This window comes from Gastrolobium bilobum, unplaced genomic scaffold (genome assembly GCF_033153095.1).
Source record: "Gastrolobium bilobum isolate Gb01-03AN ecotype WA unplaced genomic scaffold, APGP_CSIRO_Gbil_v1 utg18482, whole genome shotgun sequence".
Lineage (NCBI taxonomy): Eukaryota > Viridiplantae > Streptophyta > Magnoliopsida > Fabales > Fabaceae > Gastrolobium > Gastrolobium bilobum.
The window spans coordinates 41,969-57,318 of record NW_026899910.1 but is presented as its reverse complement, the minus strand read 5'-3'; the positions used below and the strand labels follow the sequence as shown (position 1 = coordinate 57,318).

At 40.0% G+C, this 15,350-nt stretch overlaps 1 long non-coding RNA gene across 2 annotated transcripts in view; it reads left to right on the top strand.

Moving 5' to 3' along the window:
- Positions 1-14,316, top strand: part of LOC133294156 (uncharacterized) — a 36,374-nt gene extending 22,058 nt beyond the window's left edge. Inside the window, exons 3-4 of one of the 2 annotated variants that reach the window (XR_009749156.1) lie at positions 13,495-13,561; positions 14,000-14,316. This is a non-coding gene — a long non-coding RNA (uncharacterized LOC133294156). The remainder of the gene's footprint in view (positions 1-13,494; positions 13,562-13,999) is intronic. The other variant, XR_009749155.1, reaches the window with a different exon arrangement.
- The last annotated feature ends 1,034 nt before the right edge of the window (positions 14,317-15,350 follow it).

Below are 15,350 nucleotides of genomic sequence, written 5' to 3'. Positions count from 1 at the left end.
AGCTTTATACGGTTTTTTTTTTTTTTTTTTTTGTATAAAGGAGCTTTATACGGTTTCATGTCAAAAAAGACCCTCTTTATTTCCACAGAATTTGGAATTGCCCTCATGTTTGTCCAATTCTGATTGTCAATGATAGGAAAAAGATTCCCTATAATAACATTAGGATCAAGATAGACTTCCTCCATATAAAGATTTTTGAAGAAATTGACAGCTAAGTCCTTTAATTCCTCAGGATCTTCCACCTATCCTCCATCATCCTTCTTCAGGGCTTTAACCTTGTTCCTTTTAGTTCTAGCTACAATGGCCGAATGGAAGAATTTAGTATTCTTGTCTCCAAAGGCCAACCATTTACATCTAGCTCTTTTAAACCAAGTCATTTCTTCCTGAACATAGATAGTGTTCAATTCCAGCCATAGCTCCTTATGCAACCTCTCCAAGGTCTCACTAGAGTATCTACTCAACTCCAATTCCAGGCCTTTAATTCTGCCCTGTAAATTCTTCTTTCTTATATGTAAGGCCTTGAAGGTATTTTGATGCCACAGCACAGCTTCCTTATGAAATTTATCTTTAGCTTCTACCCAACTGGACTGCTGCAACCAGCAGGACTCCACCATAGATCCGAAACCCTCATTTGTCAACCAGGCTGCCAGAAATCTAAACGGTTTGACACCCCTAACAGCATTCACCCTTGTATGATCTTTGAGCATAATTGGTTTGTGATCCGAGCCAGTAAACATCAAATAGTGAATGGACCTATTAGGGAAACCCAGTTGCCATGATTCATTCACCATGATTCTATCAATCCTCTCTTGAAGTTTGCCTATCTTCCAAGTGAACTTTGGCCCTGAAAAGCCCAAATCCAAGAGGTTACAGTCACTCATACACAAAGAGAAGTCCTGAACACTTCCCCAACACACCTCACTACCACCATGCTTCTCATTCTTCTCCATGATGGCATTAAAGTCCCCCATGACTGCCCAACCATTACTCACAGTCATACCAATTCCTCGAAGACTATCCCAAAGGATTCTTCTCTCCATCCTTCTAGGACTCCCATATACAAAGGTAAAGAATTCCTTCTTTCCCTCCTCAGACCAATAAAGTTTCGAATGAATAAATTGGTGTTCATCCAAAAGAATAGACACCTTAGTCACATTCTTATTCCAAAGTAGCCAAATTCCACCAGAAAACCCAGTTGCCTCTCTTCTAAATAACTGTCAAACCCCAAGCTCCGGATAATTTTGTCAGCTCTTCTGCCACTAACCCTAGTCTCCAATAAAGCCAGCACTTGAATATTGTTCTGGTACACCATGTCTTTAATAAGAGAGGAAAAATCTTTTTTTCTTGCTCCACGACAATTCCATGAGCAAACTATCATAATAAAATAGTTAAGATAAGTAACTAAGACCAAGACAGCCCCAACACTATCGCAACACCTTGGGTTTTTGCACTCCACCCACATTGGTAATGTCATCCAAGATCATAGGATCTTTGCTGGTTGAATCCACCTTCCTCCCTCCAATAACAGTATCTGGTGGTTTGTCTTTTAAAATAAAAATTTGACCAGCCCCATTCTCACATTCTAACCTGACCTCCTGGCCCTTCACACTTTTCCCAGAGATTTTATTAAAACTAGCATTTTTGATGAGAATGACTTCCCTCTTGACATTACTCTGACCTTGCAAATTGATATACTCATTTCCCTGAACAACCGAATCCTTTCTGGGGCCTTCCATGTGAGCAACAGGCTCTTGATTGTTAGCTTTCCCACTTTTCCCAGTGCTACCCTTCCTCCTTGTCTCTGCACCTTTACGACCTGATCCACTGCCCTTGTGAACACCTGAACCCCCTGCTTCACCTCTTCTGATTGGTTCAACATACCAGTATTCACATCTTCTTTCAATTCCCCTAACAAGGAGAATCTCGATCTTGAGTCTCCATTCCTATTCTCCTGGACCGAAATACCCTCTTGCTTCCCTTTCTCTTGATTAACAGATTTAGCTTTCTGTTGCTGAGTCACCTTCTTAGTCTTGTTGTTTCTTTGGACAGTCATCCAATTACCAAATCCATATTCCTCCTGACTCCTCTCCACCTCCTCTTTTTTACTCATCACCCCACTGCTATGGCCCACATGGGGTTCCTGACCCCCATCACCAGCCCCCTCCTCAGACTTCCTTAAATTCGCAGGATTAAACATACAGTTATCATTCCGATGACCATACTGTCCACAGCAAAAACATATAAGATGCAACCCCTCATATCCTATGAATAATTGCCTACGCCCAATTCAAAACTTCGAAAGCAGACTCTTACTCAGATCAACTTCAACACAAATACGAGCAAACTTACCTCGATCGGTGATCTCCTCTTGCTGATCCAATCCACTCTGCCTCAAGGAGCACCCATCAATTCGCAGGTTCTGCCCACCATGTTCCCCATCCTCCATAGGTCCTTATGTGTGTAGAACTCCCGAGGCACCCTTGGAATTCTAATCGACACTGCTAATTTTTTAACCCCATCATTATAGGGGTCAAAATTAGGTCTCCATCTCTGCACAATCAAGTAGTGGTCAGCTACAATCCAAGGCCCCTGCTGTTGAAAAAACAAGTAGTCTTCAATTTTAGCAAACTCTACCATGTAGTGATCATTCTCCAAATCGAGAACTCGGTATTCCCCTTCAAGATTCCACAGCCTGTGTAGTCTATTCCACAGAAACCTTGCTCCCAGCCTCTTTCCCATCAATTTCACGATCAAGGCCATTCTCCACTTTTTACACTGCTCCAATTTTTCCAGAACGTCAAACTGAAAATACGGGTTCAGTGGGTCATCTTCTTGCGTTTGCTCATACGCTTTGATGGCCTCTGCATCATCCAATTCATCTCGTCTACTCTGAGCTAGCCAATCATCTTCTTCGTCAGCTTGTTGGTCATCCCACACGCCATTCACCCGGAGAAGCTGGTCTTTGTACGAAACCAACCTCCTAGGATCTCTGTGGACCGCGTCTTCCGTTCCCCTCATTCCAGTTCTTCCAGCGTTAAGATTCAAAAGCATCTCCTCCTCCACCGTAGCGCCCGCTACCAGATTCGGGTCCTGCATGTCCAGATCGACGATCATTTCACCCTTAGCCTTCTTTGGATCTCTGTCGCTCGTAACCTCCATCTCCGAATCAGGGGGTCTACCCCCTCTCTCTACCATTGTCACCGAGAAACGAAAAATTTCGAACAAACCCTACCAGAGCTTAACTTTTCCTCCCTCACGCGCCCACACGTATTTTTTCTTGGGTCGAAACTTTTGTTCGAAAGCTCACCACCAAATCAGTTTATTTTATTTTATGAAACAAAATCATTTTTTTTATTTTATAAAACAAAATCAGTTTATTTTTAAAGTAAAATCATTTTATTTTATAAAACAAAATCATTTTATTTGATAAATCGTAAACTAAACCAAATCAGTTTTTTTTTTTTTTTTTGGTATCCAAACCAAATCAAATTTATTTGAAAAATCAAATTAATTTTTTTTTCACTTGAATTGCCTTTGTTTGATTTTACATTCGAAGGAAAAAATAAAATTAATCCAAATAAAATTAGTCTAAGTTAATTTCACTTAAATTGTGGTAAGTTTTATTTGTTCTCTTAATTTTTGCTTGACGCTGGTCCAATTAAATTGTGGTTAATTTTTATTATTTGTTGTGAATTTGAATGTTGTATATTTTTAGAAAATGTCTTCAAGTGGTGTTAATAGTACTACTGCATGTGGAAGTGGAGGAACAACAACTTCTAAAAAAATTCATAGGAATGCTCTTGGAAGTAAGAATGATGTTGCATGGAGTTATGGATTTGTAGTAGATGGAAATGCAAAAAAAATTAAATGCAAGTTTTGTACAAGGGTACTAACTGGAGGAGTTTATAGACTGAAACATCATTTGGCTGGGACTAAAAGAGATGTGATAGCTTGTCCATCTGTTCCTGATGATGTGAAGAAACAAATGTGAGATATTGTGTTCTTGTTGCAAAATAAGAAATCAAGTAGTCAGTCTCAAAATGAATGTGAAATACTTGGAGAAAAAAGAAAAGGGGAAGAAGATGAAAGCTCTCAATCTCAATCTCAAGTTCCAAATATTTTCAAGAGAAAAGGAGTGAGTACTCAAACCACCATCAATTGTATATTTAAGAAGGATTTGAGAGAGTCAACATGTTCAAAAAAAATTAGCAATTTTTTTTATGCCAATGCTATACCATTTAATGTTGTGAAGAGTGATGAATTTCAAGAGATGTTTGATGATGTTATACGACATGGTCATGGATTTAAACCTCCATCCTACCATGAAATCAGAGAAAAATATTTGAAGCAACATGTGCAGTTGACAATGACTGATATGGAGAAACATAAAGCTTTTTGGATGAAAACAGGTTGCACAATAATGACTGATGGTTGGACTGATCAAAGGAGGAGGACATTAATAAACTTCTTGGTAAATAGCCCAAAAGGAACATTTTTTTTGAAGTCTATTGATGACTCTCATATATCAAAAACCGCTGAAGCCATTGTTGCTATGCTTGAAGAAATTATTAATGAGGTGGGAGAAGAAAATGTTATTCAAGTTGTGTCTGACAATGCTGCCAATTACAAAGCTGCTGGAAGGTTGTTGATGGAAAAAAGATTACATTTGTATTGGACACCTTGTGCCGCTCACTGCATTGATTTGATGTTTGAAGATCTTGAGGGCATACCAATGCATAAAGATACCATTGCAAAGGGGAGAAAAATTACTACTTATATATATTCAAGGACTTCTTTAATTTGTTTATTACAATATATTATAAAAGGAAAGGATTTGGTGAGGCCAGGCATGACCCAATTTGCCACATCATATCTGACTTTGGGTTGCCTAGGTGAAAACAAGGGACCATTGCAAAGAATGTCCACTTTAGAGAAATGGCAGTCTAGCCAGTGTGCAAAATCAAAGGATGAGAAATATATTGAGGATGTGGTTATAGACAAGAAGTTTTGGAAGAACCTTGTCAATTGCTTGAGGGGTGATTTTCCGTTAATCAAAGTGCTTCGTATGGTTGATTCTGATGAAAAACTAGCCATAGGATACATTTATGAAGCAATGGATAAAGCAAAAGAAACTATTCGAAGCGATCTCAGAGGCGTTGAAAGCAGGTAATTATGAATTTAAAGCAAAAGAACCTTGTAATTTGTAGCCTTTGTTTTAAAACTAACTCAATTTGTTCCCACCTTAGATATATGCCTTTATGGACAATCATTGATAATAGATGGGATCGACAACTCCATAGACCTTTGCATGCTGCATACTATTACCTTAATCCTCAACTTCATTATGGTCGTGATTTGAAAGCTGATTTTGAAGTTATGCATGGACTATATGAGTGTTTGGATAGGATGACAACAAGTATTGAAGAAAGAAATCACATTGATAAGCAAATTGAAATTTTCAAGCTGCAAGAAGATTTTTTTGGTAGTTCAATAGCTCAAGCAGGCTTGAAATTAAAGACTCCAGCACAATGGTGGGAATCTTATGGATTTCAGCATCCAGAGTTACAAAGATTTGCCATTTGTATATTAAGCTTAACATGCAGTTCGTCCGGGTGTGAGCGTAACTGGAGTGCTTTTGAGATGGTAAATGATTTGTATTTTATAGTTAAAATTTAAAATCACTACCTATTACTTGCTAATTGCTATATATTCATTGGGTTTGTATTTGTTTAGGTCCATACCAAGAAAAGAAATCGCCTGAAACAGAAGAAAATGAATGATCTTGTATTTGTGATGGCCAATTTAAAATTGGCCAAGAAGAAGGAACGCAAAAAAAGTGTTGGGCAAGAGCATGAGTCTTATAGCATAGATGATCTTTTATCTGATGATGAATGGATTGTGGAAAATGAGGGAAGTCCATCCAACATTGAAGATATAGATGATTTGGATATTCCTGAATTTAACTTAGATGCTACAGATGGAGATGCTTTGATGATGATACCTGAAGATGATGGTGGTTCTGAACTTGGTGGGGAAGGTGGAGAAGACATCATGCAACATTGTTTTGGTGATGAAGATGAAGATGATGATGAAGGAAATAGTGAAGATGGTGATGAAGATGATGGGGCAGAGGATGATTACGACATTCCATCATTCCATTGAGATTTGATTGATATATTGTTTTAGATTTGAATGTTGTGTGCTATGACTTTATGTGTCTGAGACATTATGTGATTATGACTATTGTATGACATTATTTTGCTGGTTGGTTGAATTAAATTTGCTTATTATATTACTTTATATGCATATAAATATATATAAATATAATTTGTATCTTGTGTTACGAGTCTACGATCCGTGTTACGATTCTGCGATTTACGATTTTGGTTCACCCTTCCGAGTTTGCATAGAATCTCGAGTTTGACAACCATGGTCCCATCGTTCCCCTGGTCATGAATTTCTTCGCTCAGGCTTGAATCCGGTGGTTCCGGTAATGGTGGCGGTTGGATCACCTCCTCTGGCGGTTGTGGAACCTCTGGTACCCCTTGATTCTCTTCTCCCCCACCTTCTCCTTCGCTGACCAGAAGCAGATGGAGTTGCGCAACCTTGTGATATAGCACTTTTTTTATTCCACTCAGCCCAAATGGATTCATGGGCTTATAAGCCCATTTCTCCAATACATTAGAATTAAGTTTCCATAGCCTTTGGGTTGGGCTGAAAACCCCCGTCCTATCTTTTGGGCCTGGTCTAGCACTTCTTCCCACTCCAGCTTTGACCTAGCGTTCTCCATTTTCTCTTTTGCAGGCCATCCTTGCATTTCACCTTCGTATCCAGTCGTCATTCTTGTTCCTACACCTAGTCGCCATACATCCCTTCCTAAGCCCAAATCTGGTGGTTCTGGCAGCGGAGGTGGATCTACCACAGTTGCCGGTGGATTTGGCGGTGCCATCACCTGCATAGCTCTTTTTAATGGTTGATTTTGTTCCATTTCTTTTCCGAACTCGGATTCCAATGCTTTCTCCATTGTGAGGGGAAGTTCCAACGGGGGTGATGGTGGTTTTTCTCCTTCAAGGGTTCTATTGTTTTTTTCCCTTCGCTTTCTTCTTTTTTGGCCACAATGAGCCTTCCCTCAAAGACAGTTCTGAATCTGTCCTCTTTTCCTTCACCTTATGAATTTGGCTAACTGCCTTGCGTCTCCTTAGATCATGATCTTTGCTGCCTCCATTTCTATAACTAAAGCCCAAATCCTTTTCATCAAACTTGACTTCCTTCTCTTTCAATCATTCTGTTTCTGCCTTTGAATTCACATGCTCTAATTTAGCCCCATCGTCCTCCACTGTTTCTGACAGCGGGGATGGATCAACCACCAGCGCAGGTGGAAGTGGTAGCACCTTCACTTGCAATACTCTTTCACATGGTTGATGCTGTTCTGAATTTTTTTTAAACTCAGGCGTCGATGGCTCCATTGCTGTGAGTGGTTGTTCTAGCAGTGGTGTTGGCGAACCTTCTCCCTCAAATATTCTGTTGATTTTCTCTTCTCTTGCCTTATCTTTCAACGGTGTCATTTTTACCTCTGACTTTAGATCAGAGTCGAAAACTTTATGCTCTGGTTTAGGGTCGTCATCCTCTAAGCAAACCTCTGGTTGAAATTCTTTGAAGAAAGCTTTTAAAAATGTCCACTAGCTAGCATGAGGATTAAACCAAATCCAGTATCGATACTATCTTCGAGCTTGACCGATGAATTCCTTCCTAGCTTCCGATGGCTTCTCAGTCTCCGAAATTCCTGTTGCCTTGAAGGACTGCTCAACTTGAATCAACCATCCCCAAGCTTCTTCCCCAGAAAATATAGGAATCTTCATTTTACAAAATTGATTTGTCATTTTTTTTTCCTGATTGTTGTGGTTCAAAGCCCCCCTGGATTGGAGATCTCTGATTACTAATTGTTAGGAATTGGTAAATAATAAAATGTTTAACACACTATTTGGCCCAGTAAATTGGATTTTTTGTATTAATATGGAAGAAAAGTACATCACTGCAGTCTCAGCTATTACAGAAAGGAAAGACACAAAGATAAATGACTACTACTAAGAACATATTAATCAAGCTACCCTGCACCCTGAGATACAGGTTCACTACAATTGAAGAGGTACTAATTCTCTCCTAATCTAGTTTTCCAGCCCAAGTCCCAATTCTTTCCCCCCCTTTTCTCCTCACCACTCCACCCTTTATTCCTTCTAAAAACCTTGCCACCTTAGCAATTATTCTAGAATATACTGACTAACAGATCTGTCATACTCCAATAATCCTCTACACTACTTCCTAGCTTACACCCTTAATGGCATCCTATAAGAGACATAGATAGACAATTGACATGTTCACTCAGTGGGTTGGGAGGTACTAACACATCCAAAACTAAAGGGAGGGCTTGGCCTAAAAATATTAGCAGACATGTATGAGGCATTTCTAGCAAAATTAGCTTGGAGATTCCAAAATGAAGGTTAGGCTTTCTTGTCACAAGTGCTTCGTGGTAAATATAAGAGTCAAGAGAGAGAAGAGAATAGGTTCCCATCAAAACAGGTTGTTCTAGACTATGAGATGCTCCTTGTTTTGTTTCGCAGAGGATGAATGACGAAATATTTGGGAGGTTGGCAATGACGAGTCCATCTTCTTTTGGTATGACCACTTGCTTAGAAATTCGGGGCCTCTTATTGATGTAGTCTCGGCATTTAATTAGTAGGGGGAAAAGGAGAGGAAGTTACAGGATTATGTTGAGGAGGACGATAAATGGAGGTTCAGTTATTGACGAACTGGCTGCCAATAGATGTTACTAAAAAAATTTGGAGCAGATTACCACCTAATCCCGGCGATGGTGTAGATAAGAGGGGATGACTTCTCGAGGGAGGTGTGGAACTGACTGCCAAGGTTCTAAACAAGGTTATTTCAGTTGGGAGTGGCATGGACACAAGCGGCTATGATGAAATATTATGGAACAAACTTTGGAAGTGGAATAGACCGCAACATATGAAGTTGTTCTTATGGAAGGTAGCCCATAATAGCATTCCCACGAAGGAATGGATTGCCCGTTGGGCCCATAATAATGACTCTTTGTGCTCTATTTGTCAGGATCATAACAAGTCATTACTATGTGTTGCCCGTGATTGTTGCGTAGTATGATAGGTGTGGGAGGATCTACTTTCGTCTAGCTAGCATTATTGGTTCTTTCACACAAATTTGCAGGATTGGGTGAGCAGGAACTTGCACTGCGAAGCTCCAATTGTTAATGGAATTTCGTGCTACTCTATGTTCATTACGACTTGCTGGCAGTTTTGGAGTTGGCGGAATGATATCGTCCATGTCTCTCATTGTTTGGGACATTGCACTCTGTGGGGAGGATTAGCGACAGAGTGCTAGAAATCAGTGCTGCGATTTCCCTTGATGTTGGATCAGTCTTTAGGACTTATCTATGTTTGTAGTTATGTGGCTTAGGCTACTCTGGAGGAGGGGTTGGTCAAACTATATACAGATGGTGCTTCAAGAGATAATCTTAGCAACTCTGCATGTGGGGGCTAGGGGTGTCAAAACAAGTTATGATATGTGGGTTAAAAATTCATGTTCGGGTTGACCCGCAAAAAAATTCGTGTCGTGTTGGGAAAAATGACTCACAAAAAATTCATGTCGTGTTGCATGTCAAATTCGTGTCGACCTGTATTTTTTACTTACTTTTATTATTATTTTAATTTCGACCCATTTTTTTTAATTTTTTTTGTCAATTATCGTTTTGACCCCTAGTCTGTGTGTTATTTGTGTCGTGTCAATCAGCAAAAAATTCGTGTCGTGCTTGTGTTGAAGATTCTGACACAAATAAAAATTTGTGTCGTGTTCGTGTTGGTGTATTCGTGTTGTGTCAAATTCGTGTCTTGTCGACCCGTTTTGACACCCCTAGTAGGGGCTTATGGCACGACTCTTGTGGGAGATGGCTTGAAGTTTTGCGTATAAAGTTGGTATCTGCTTAGCTTTATTGACAGATATTAGGGTATCTTAAAAGGGATTGAGCTCGTTTGGAATGCTGGTTGGAGAAATGTTACAATGGAGCGTAACTCTTTGTCTGTTGTATCTCTGCTCGCCAAGGTTGGTGATGCTTATATGTTGGTTTGCGTGGCTCATATATGAGCATGTTTGGTGCTTGATTGACAAGTTCAAGTGATGCATGCTTTTAGGGAAGCCAATTGTTGTGCTGATTGGTTGACAAATCTCCTTTTAAACCGGTTGGACATGGACGAGTACTGTCACTTTCAGGACCCTCCTTTCAAACATTGACCGTTTCTTCAAGTGGATGCCAATTCTGTTTCTCATCCTATGACTTTTTGTTAAGCCCTTTTTGATTTTATATTTTACTTTGGGCATAGCCCTTTCCATATACCCAAAAAAAGAAGGTATTATTGCATTAAAATAATTATTTCTCGATTCAAATCCCAAAGGTGAAGAAAATACTACTCTAGTCTTAGGGTGTGGATTGATAATGTGAAGTAGGAAACATCTACCGGGAAACAAGAAAGCTGGGGTTCTTGTTTTGGGTTGGGGAACTCGTTGTCATGTATCAAAATTACAATCCCAAAGTAATGGGCGTTTTTCATATTGTCTCATGCTAATTATGAACAATGGACTAGTAGTCTCTGTCTATTTCTTGAACAACAACCGCCATTTTAATGAATCTTTGCTAAGCAAGAAAAATCCTATGCGGCTATACCCTTTAATGTCTGATGGGCCTCTCAAGCCTTATGCCCAAGTGTACACTCGGAAGACCCATAAAGGAAGAGGTAAGGACAAACCTCAGTTAGTTGCTGAAGGGGACACATGGCATGCGATGAATGGAGAGGAAGATATTGGAGAAAAGGGAGAGGAGGAGGGAGAAATATAAGTTGGTTACGGGTAGAGGTGTGGGGGTGTGAAGATTCTTGTGTAAGAGTTGGGTAGAGCACTGGAAAGGTAAATGCCTCAGTTGCTGTAAGGGATAGGTTTGAGTGGTATTATCCTTTTCAATCGGCCAGTCCATTGAAGGGAGTAGTCCATAGTAGTTACTGAATTTGCTACTCTACTATTATAATTCTGAGTTGTAGTCACGATGGTGTATGACTCAGTTTGCTAATAATAAAATTGTTGTTATTCATCTTCGTCTTTATTATTTCCTTGTTTAATGTTCTGAGTAAGGATTCTGGTACCAACAATTGGTATCAAAGCACTTTTCTCGGAAACAAAATCGTGAATGGTGTTAACGAGAAACATGGATCACCGAATGGAAACTTTGAAGGCTAGGGTGGGAAGAACAGAAGAGGGAATTCGTCGGATTGAGACAAATCTTGCTGAAGTGATGAGAACACTTTAGGATATCGCCCGAGCTGGGCGAAACAGAGGAACAAATAGTGATGGAACAGGAAGCCAAGGAGGAAACCCTGAAACCAGTCCACGAACGGTGAGAAGCGAGGAAAGGATGAAAAGAGTAAAGGTCCCATACTTCTCAGGCGAAGATCCATACGGTTGGATCTTTAGAGCAGAACGGTACTTCCGGGTCAATCGAATTCCGCTGGAGGAACAGTTGGAGACGGCGTCGATTTGTTTGGAAGGTGTAAGAACCCGCACCGTTAATTAAGGAAATAAATAAATTAATTAAGAGAAATGAAGAAATAATTCCATAAATGACCCTAATAATTATTTTGAGGCTTTAATAATTATTGTGAGTAATAATGCTGAAAGTCGCTTTTATGACGAAAAGTGTAGATACCGGTTCTGCTACCCCAGTATAAATGCGTACCGATGAAGTATCCCGAAAAATTATAATAAGTGCATGAATATTCCTAGAATATTATATAAGACTAGCAAAACAAGTTTCAGGTCAAAATAATGAGAACAGGTGCCATAACTGATACTGGCTATAGAAAAGAGCGTACCGGAAAGGTGCTGCGAAAAATAAAATAAAAATATGAAAAATCCTAGAAAAATGAGTAGGTTCAGAATCTCAAGTTTGAGATTAAAACGATAAGCGTAGCTATTTTTCGTTAAAACTGTGTGTTTAAAACTTAAGTGCCTATAAATAGCGTTGTGGCACAAAGACCTAGGTTAATTTGGTTGCCTCTACGTGAGTTTTGTGGTCTTCATCTGCTGCCACCCTCCATCTACCCTTCCATAGCCTTCTTCTTCTTAAACTCCACCAAAATGACCACCTTTACTCTTAGTTCCTTCATCAATGTGGTGTAGGGGAGTGAGAGCAAGACTTGTGTGAGTGAAAGGTGCTCCTTTTTTGGGTTGCAGGTTCAACTTTGGTGTGAGTTGAGGGCTGAGTTCCTTGGTTTGGGGTGAGAAAGCCTTTGTTGGTCATTTTTGAACTTCAAGGAGCCACCTTTGAGTGTAAAGGTCCAACCTTGTAGTGCATTTTCGTGGGTCTTTGAAGTCAGAACCTTGGTGTGTGGTTGGAGACCTCTTTGCTGTATCATTTTTGGATTTTTGATGCTTAGAGGTATACCTTGATCACCTCTTTGTCTTTTAATGATTTTAAGCTTGTTTAATCAGTTAAAAAGTAAAACTTTGATCATTTGATAAAAGGAATGTGTTTCTGAGTCCCTAACATGCATATGAACATCTGTTTTTGGAGTTCTTGGACTCCAGATCGAGTGTAGATCATTGGAGGTCAATTATACCTTTAAAACTCAGTTTTCTGCATTCTGTCGAAGAAGTATTCAAATATTTTTCGGGCAGTATTCGAATACTTACTGGAAAAATGCAGTTTTCGAATACTTCGCGAGACAACAGCAACCTAGTTTAGTAAAATTGCGATATCTCGAGCTACAGAGCTATAAATTAAGTGAGGTTTAGACCTATGTGAAGCTAACACATAGAGCTACAACCCTGTAAATTTTTAGATCCATTGGATAAGTGGAGTGCTCTCAGTTTATTTTTGAAGTCGCGACCCTATTACTGAAAATTCAGCTGCTTGTAGGAACTTTGCAAAAATCATAACCGGAGTTATAAAACTCCGATTGAGACATAAAATATATCGTTGGAAAGCTTGAGATGTCTAGTTTAACATATTAAAATCTTAGAGTATTTGGTATAGAGTTGCAACCGTATTTTTTAAACTGGTAGTCGAATACTCATTGCAGGAGTATTGGAATACTTTTCTGGGAAGAAAAATATTCGGATACCTTTGATGAAGTATTCGAATACTGGAAAGTATTCGAATACAATGAGGTTTGGTATTCGGATACTGTGGTAATCAGATACTGGGGGGGGAAAATATTCGAATACTTGGTAGTATGCGAATACTTAAATGAAAGTAATCGAATAATTTCTGGAGAGCTGGAGTATTCGAATACTCATCGAGGAGTATTCGAATACCTACTGCAGAAACAACATGAAATGACTTTAAATGAGATGAAAAGCCTTAATCACTTAATGTAACCTTGAGTAATAGTTATTGATGATTAATTACTGTATAAACAGATTGTGATTGTGCTGATTGTGGGCTTGAGCTAGTGTGAGCTCTTGGGTTGGACGTATTGCTTAAAAGGTAAGCTTTCGTGTCCTCGGTTTAGCCATTGTTTGTTCCACCATGTCCCATGGGGGGATGGTTTATATGCATGATGTGTTTTCATATACTGTTTTATTGAAATGCTATGGAACTATAAGTGCAAATGCTTTATGATATGTATGTGGTGTGACGCCTACACAGGAGGCCATGAGGCGATCCTGTGGGCGAATACAACATGGGCTGATACTGTGTGGGTAATAGACGTATTCCTGCACTTCTCTGATCAGTAGAATAGTATAAACACACATGACATGATTATCTGTTGCATTGCACTATTTTGGAACTTATATTGTTAAATGGCTTTTGAACTTATATTGCACCTGTAAGTGAGCTTGGGGTGGAAGATCCTTAAGGACCCCTTATCTTACTGAGATTTTTTTTTAGAGATCTCACCCCACGTTTTGGGCACCATTTCAGGTTCAAGTAATGCAGGGGTTGAGACCTCTAGCGGCAGGAGGCCGGAGCTTAGCTGATTTATATGATGATGTGATGATTATGCTTGGATGCTGGACATGTCTGTTGCTAACAACTTTTGTTGTTAGCTTATTTATTATGTGGCTGTTGATGAAACTGTTGTTGGGTTGTGTTGTCTTATTTGGTGAGCAGGATTGTCCATGCCACATTATTTTTGACTGTGTCTTGTTTTAGATTCGTGTTGTAATAATGTATCAGGATTATGTCCGGACTACGTGTTGTAGTTCCGTGATTTTAGATACTCACTGTTACTTATATTATGAGGTATTTCAATTAGTTGTCTCTTGCAATATCATACAGGCGATGTTTTATGAAAATTGATTAAGTAATCATCTTGGCAAAGAATAATGACGTCATAATTGAACAAAAAAGATATTTCGCATTTTTAATTAAGCGTGGCTTAATACGATGACATGTTAACAAACCGGATGCATACGGGGTGTTACCTTTTATGGTATCAGAGCACTTTCTAGGGAAAAGCCTGTATGTGTTGCAATAACTTAGGATGTTTTGTTGTGAGTCGTGTCTGTGTGTTCTCTCTATTGGGTTTTGCTATGATGATGCATATGTGACCACATTGCGTGGGTCTGATCAACTCATTCTGTGTGTAACTTGTGCAGAGTCATGGTACTACCTGAGAGGAACCGAGGCACTAGCGAGGATCAACCTGATTCTGTCCTGGCTGCATTGGCTGAAATGCAGGCGGCCCGACAAGTCGACCAGGAGGCCATGAGAACGGAAAACCAGGCTATGCTGGACGCCGTATGAGAGGCGAACAAGAAAGCCACTAAGGATGTATTGGAGGCATATCGCCTGGTGAACATGACTATGATGAGAGTCATGTTGGAGGAGATGAGGGCTGGTCCTGCTGTTGGTCAGTTCCCTCCGTCACTACCTCCACCGCCACCACCTCCACCTTGACCTCCACCTAGCCTTCAGGACGAGAGCCTGAGTCATGTTGAGGGCACTGGTCCTCTTATTGGGGTGATGGAACCCCGCTTGGGGCTTGTTGAGGATCGTGATGTGATTGATCGCCGGCTGAATGCTTTCCGTAAGCATAAGCCACCTTCTTTTGGTGGATCTTATGATCTCATTGCTGCTGCGAGATGGCTGCAGGTGCTGGAGAAGATCTTTCGGGTCATGCAGTGTACCGACCCACAGAAGTTGATGTTCGCGACGTATATGCTGGAGGGCGATGCCCATGAGTGGTGGACGAACACATCTCACGTCTACGAGATGCAGGGACATGTGATGACATGGCCATTCTTTGACGATTGCTTCCTTGGGAGATATT